Source organism: Colobus angolensis, unplaced genomic scaffold (genome assembly GCF_000951035.1).
Source record: "Colobus angolensis palliatus isolate OR3802 unplaced genomic scaffold, Cang.pa_1.0 Scaffold84, whole genome shotgun sequence".
NCBI classification, from domain to species: Eukaryota; Metazoa; Chordata; class Mammalia; order Primates; family Cercopithecidae; genus Colobus; species Colobus angolensis.
Genome location: NW_012122265.1, coordinates 3,069,997 through 3,075,792, shown reverse-complemented (window position 1 = coordinate 3,075,792; position 5,796 = coordinate 3,069,997). Strand labels below are relative to the sequence as shown.

General features: G+C 58.9%; 1 protein-coding gene across 1 annotated transcript in view; it reads left to right on the top strand.

The window, feature by feature from the left end:
* Positions 1 to 469: 469 nt before the first annotated feature.
* The window catches only part of OSBPL5 (oxysterol binding protein-like 5), a 79,108-nt gene continuing 73,781 nt past the window's right edge, over positions 470 to 5,796 (top strand). Inside the window, exon 1 of the mRNA XM_011930157.1 lies at positions 470 to 955. The gene's annotated coding sequence lies outside the window, so the exon portion shown is untranslated. The remainder of the gene's footprint in view (positions 956 to 5,796) is intronic.

Sequence of the window (5,796 nt, the reverse complement as noted above, 5' to 3'; positions counted from 1 at the left end):
CACGGCTCCCCGCTTGGTGGGGCTTAAAGGAGACGGGCCCGCCAGGGAGGGTGGCTGGGTCTGACCGCCCAGACCCTGGCCAGTGCGGGGGTCTGTGTCCCCCGCTCGGCCGACGCGGGCTCCAAGGAGACTGTGTGGGGTCTGGGATCTGAGTCTGGCGTCCCAGCTGCTGGCTTGGGAGGACGGCTGTGTCTGAGTCCGCAGTCAGAGGGCTGCCTGGATTACAGGCTAGGGAAGGACCCTTGCCCACAGTCCCCATCTCTGGGGCACTGACCCCCTGAGGATATGGAGCCTCAGGGACTGTTGAGGTGCCTGAGTCCTCAAGAGGGTCTGGTGCACTTGAAGATTCCTCCCGGGGAGCAGGGTACGGGAGGGTGGGGCAGGCAGGAAGGAGGCTGGAGTCTGCAGCCCCCCGCCCCAGGCAACAGGCCCGTCCTGGGCTTCCCAGGCACCGCCCCGACCCCCACCCAGACCTCTGGGCTGCCTCCTGTCGGAAGCCAACTGGAGTTAGGGTTTGGGGTGACTCCTGGGGGTATGGAGGGGCCACAGGGTGGGCTTACCTGCCCCTCTCTCATCCCTGGGCTGAGCCCACTGCCCTTCCCTCATTCTTGGGCTGAGCGGGTCTGCCCTGCCGAAGCGGCTGGGTGGATTTCGTCTCTTGCCATTTGGTAACTTGCTCCCCTCTGTGTGTCTGCCCCAGTCTGTTCAAGGTGCCTTTTACAGGCCGACTTCTGTAAGGTCCCACCCCACCTGATACAGCCTCCCAAAGTCTGGAGAAGTGGGCCAGCCTTTGGGGTCCTAGGTAGAAGTTTTTGGGTCTGCCTCCACCAGGGCTGATCCAGATCCTGGACTGAACAGAAACCCTGCCCCCCACCCCCAAGAATAAGGCCCCTCTGCATGTTTTTATCCGACCTCCTTGTTACACAGGGGCCTTGCTGTTCCTTGAACCTGCCAGGTGAGAGGGGGCTTTGCAGGCATCAGGCAGGTTTGGGGCAACCTGGGGTGGCGTCAGGTGCCCGGCCGTTCCCTTCAGGCCTCAGGCTCCAGAACTGCAGATCCTATTGTCTGCCTGCCCGCGTGTGGGGCTGGCCCGGGGTGCCCAGGAGGCAGGCACTGCGTGTGTCTGTCTTGCCAGGCTGTATGTAGGAAAGGTGACACAGCAGATGGGCCGGATCAGGAGCCTCTGACCCGCAGTCCTGGGCCTGGTCTTGGAGACGCTGCCCTGCAGATGTTGATCCCTGGGCAGCCATCCTGCGTGTCCAGTGGAGGCTCCTTTCTGGGTCCAGATTGGGCCATGAATAGGCCAAGTTCTTTGAAGGACTGCTTTCAGCTCTTCACAGAATGCGAATGCAGGAACCCCTGCCCCGCCCCCACCCAGGGTTGTATTTACTATGCTGAGAATGCCTGGTATCAGTTTCTCTCCTGAAATCCTGGCCTTGCTCTGAGCTCTGATAGTAATCTGACATGTAATGCTTGGGGGAGGGAGAAGCACTCCGTGACAAGCCGGCGAGTGGAAGGGCTGTGTGTGTCTCTGACAGCTGTGTTTTGGGAACTGATGCTCTCTGCTGATTCTATGGTTAAGCCCGCACGCGTTTGCACACATACAGGCACAGCATGCAGGTGGAGAACTTACCCAAGATGACAGAAGGTGCATCCCACCCCATTCCCGTTTGTTGTTCAAGGGACAGGTGAATCTGAGTCTGTGACTGCAACTAAGAAATGTTGTGGACCCAGCTCAGGGTTCTCCCAGAGAGGCCTGGGGAGTTGGAAGCTCGGACCTCCTCCTAGACAGGGGGTTGTAGAGGGGCCGAGGCCCAGGGGTGCATCGTGCCAAAAGGATCCCGGTCATTTTGATAGGAAGGGAGCTGTCAGGGAGGGAGCCGTCAGGTGCAGCTCCCCTTGTGGAGTCCAAGGGCCAGGTGGGTAGAAGTGCTCACTGCTTGCAGGGTTGGCAGTGCAGCCCAGGGAACGCACTGGTGTGCTGGGGAGTAGATGTTGGGTGGTGCAGATGAAGGCCACTGGCCTCCCAGCAGGGACCGGCATGCTGCCCTGGATGTCCTTGTGCTGCTTGTGACCGGCACAGAGGAAAAGAATATTGTTCTTGGTGCCAGCTTTGCTTGATGACTTACTGAGCCTGCAGCTTGAGGAGGCAACTGACAGCCTGAGGATGGGGCTCCTGGGCTGGTCAACATTTTTAAGGGTTTTGGGGCCTTGGTGACTGGGTCTTGGCCACGGCTGGGTCACCTTCCCTGTGGAGATGTATGGGCAGACAGTGAAGCTGCTGCAGAGAGTGGTAGGGTTGGCGGTCGAGTACAAAGGACTTGGACTGAGGACCGCGTTGTTCTCTTAGCATCACAGCTGTTCTGAGCCAGGGCCTCTGGGATCATGTCCACGAGGGTGTGAGGTTGCCTTGTGCTGGCATCTACACTAAATGGAGCCCTGGGCACCAGCTGTGTCCTCAGGACCAGGGCTTGAGGTGGGAGATGGGGAGGGGATGGGACATGAGCCTTGTTGGCTGGCTTAGAGGGATCTAGAATTCCTAGAGGGCCTTTGTTGCAAATCTCAGAGCCACCCAGGGTGAAAGCAAATGCTTTGCTCGGCCTTCCAGTCTGCCTCACATCCGGCTGCTCCCTCCAGGGCTGGCCTCCGCTCCCCTCCTGGCCCTGCCAGCTCTTGCCTGAAGCTCCACATCAGCTACCTGCAAGATTCCCCTTTCATGGCCTTCCTAGCCCTTCTCCAGCCAGCAGCCTGCATGTTATTTAAAAAGATAAACCGCTTCATGTAGTTTGCCTACTTATAGCCCTTTGAGATTTGCCATGGGTCTCAGTAAGTCCTGACCCCTTTCCAGACCCCACAGGCCCTAGACACCCCTCCACTCCGCCTCCCTTCCCCTGTCCTCCTCTCCCCCTTCTCTCCCCTCCCTCTCCCCTCCTTGCTCCCAGGGGTCCAGCCTCAGCCCTGGCTTCTTACTCCAGGGCCTTTGCACTGGCTGTGCCTCTGTTTTTGGCCCCTCCTTGTATCTACACTTGGTGGGCTCCATCTAATTCAGGTCCCAGCTCGGATGCCGCCTCCCCTGAGAGAGTCTCTGTTCCTGACACGATCTCGGATGCCGCCTCCCCTGAGAGAGTCTCTGTTCCTGACACGATATCCATTCCAAAGCAGTTCTCAGCTCTATGTTTTGTTTTCTCTTTATTTATACTGAAATGATCTTGTTTGTTTAATTGAACGGCTTCCTACGGAGAAAGCGATTGGGCCAAGCCATGTCCATGGTGGGCGCCGCTGGTGCGTGGCATCTGTCCCCATGCACGGTTGCCTGCACGTCTGCTCTGGGCTCTCTTCCCAGGGGCTGGCACACAGTAGGTGCTCTATGGTTAAGTGAGGCACATGTGGAAAGCCATCATACTGTCTCATCCCAGGGAGGCCAGTAGGTTGAGACTGGCTGCCCCCATCTAGCAAGTCCCACCCACCATGTCCTGGTTTCACCAGCATCGACTGGTGTGGGATGTGACCGGTTTATTTCCTCCATGCCCTAGGATGGCGAGGACAAGAGTGTGTGTGTGACTCTTCCCAGGGTCCCATCATCTCTGATTTAGGAATGAAGCCCTTAGGGTGTCTCACCTCCTCGAGGTGCCTAATATTTTATTTGGTGAATGCAGATGGACTTAACTGGCCCGTGGATCCCCTCTGACCCTGCTGACACGAAGAGAAGGATGAAGGGGAAAGATGAGGTTCAACACCTGAACAGTATTCCCTCTAACTATGTACATTCTTAGGGAGTTTAAGTGGGAAATAGGGAGGAGATGTGGGGGATACCCCACCTCGGCAGGCAGCTGGTCAGGCTGCCCGTTGTGACCAGCCTGGGGTCGCCTTCCGTTCATCCAAGGCCAGGGGAGTTTGCAAACCTGTAGTAAGCCCTGCTGCTGTACCTGGCAGAGCAGAAGCACCACCCCAGCTTGGAGACAGCAGGCCCCTGACTGCCGGCCATGGATGGCCCCTTGGGAAGTGCCCTGTGCTTCTGAGCAAGGACGGAACGGGCCTCCAGGCGCTCGGGGACAGCACAGAGGGCGCTCTGTCGCCCATGCCTTTGTCCCTTCTCTCGCTGGCCCATTCTCAGCTGCTTCCTCTCGGGGAAGGGCCTGCCTTGGCCGGGGGAGGGAGCGCTCAGTGGCCCGGCGCTGCGGAGGTATTGATGTGCTATTGGGGTGATTACGGCGGTCGGTGTGGGGGTGGGGGCGGGGGGGGTTGTCATTTAAAGGGGCCTTTGGGGATAGTCAGCAGAGGAAGGCGTGGTGTTGGGGCGGGGCATCCACATCTCCGCGCCCCTTTCCTGGCAGCCAGCGGATTTCTCATGTCTAGCTATTGCAGCGAATAAGACAGAGAGTCAACTAAAGGGTGCGCCACTGTAGGTCCTAGTCGCTGGGCTGCGGCTCCAGGCAAAGGCATTTGTATGCCTGCCTATTAGGGTGAATGTGACGCGGGGAGTGTGGGTCGCTTAAAGGGCCGGGACTCTGGCAGCAGTGCGTCCCGCCCATGCCCGCCTATTACGGTGAATACGGTGCAGTAGTCGGGTCGCTTAAAGGGTCCTGGCGTCCTGCTTGCTGGACTGTGCTGCTTTGGGGCAGCTCCTGGTCCTGGGCGGGAGGGGAGCACTCTAGGGAGGCTCCCCACTTTGGCCAGAGGGAGATGCTGGCCCGTGGGGCAGGAAGGCTAGATGCCCTTCTTACAGGATGAGCCTCACCCCCACCCCACCCCCTGCTGCCTTAGGAAGTCACCCAAATTTAGCAAAATTCAAGCCACAGCCAGCAGGCACCAGGGCGGGGCATGTGACCCTGTTCTGGAGGGCTGGCGGGGCCAGGGCAGGGAGGGGGCTGGGCCTAAGAGACTGATGGTGGTGATGGTGGCAGGGACTGCCTGGGATCTGATCAGAAGGCCTAGCCGAGGAAGATGCAGCTGAAATTCTTCACCCCAGGTGCCAGGGTCAGCAGATTTTATTTGCCTCCTAAACCTTGGTTACCCCGTCTGTAAAGTGAGGCTCATGGCTGGCCCATGAGAAGTCCCGAGATCATCTTTGTACACAAGCTCTGGGTGAGCATTGGCCATTGTGTGGGTGACTGGCATGACCCACTACCCCACCCCTATAGGCTGCCAGTCAAAGGTTTCCACCCTCCAGCCACCATCTCCCTGGCTCAGATAGTCCTGGCCCTCCCCAGGTGGATCCTGTCCCTGCCGGCAGACCCTCCACCTCTCTAGCTCTCTCCTCTGCTCCTGAACTTGGCATTGGTCCCAGGCTGCCCTGAGCTGTCTCAGGGGACTCCTGACCTGTAAAGGGGCAGCGAGTCCATGGGAGGCAGTTGGCCTGGGCTCTTCGAGGCTGTTGTCCTTACCTGTAGAGCAGGGACCACAGCACATGGTGCTCCTGAGTGCAACGGATCCAATGAGTGGCCTGGCACAGGGCCAGGGAGAACTGGGATACCTTAGTCTCTGGCCCACACACTCCCTACCAGCGAGCACTTTGTGGGTTAGGTACCAGACCTCGTTAGCCTGAGGCTGGGGTGCTGTGGACAAGGTGCTGGGACTTAGCATTAATGCTCAAAGATGAGCTACAGAGGTAGTAAGATCCCCCAGCCCCAGGGACACCTGAGAGTTCTACCTCTTCCCCGCGCCAGCCTCAAGAACATACCTGGGCAAAAACCAACCCTCAGGCTGGGCGCGGTGGCTCAAGCCTGTAATCCCAGCACTTTGGGAGGCCGAGATGGGCGGATCACGAGGTCAGGAGATCGAGACCATCCTGGCTAA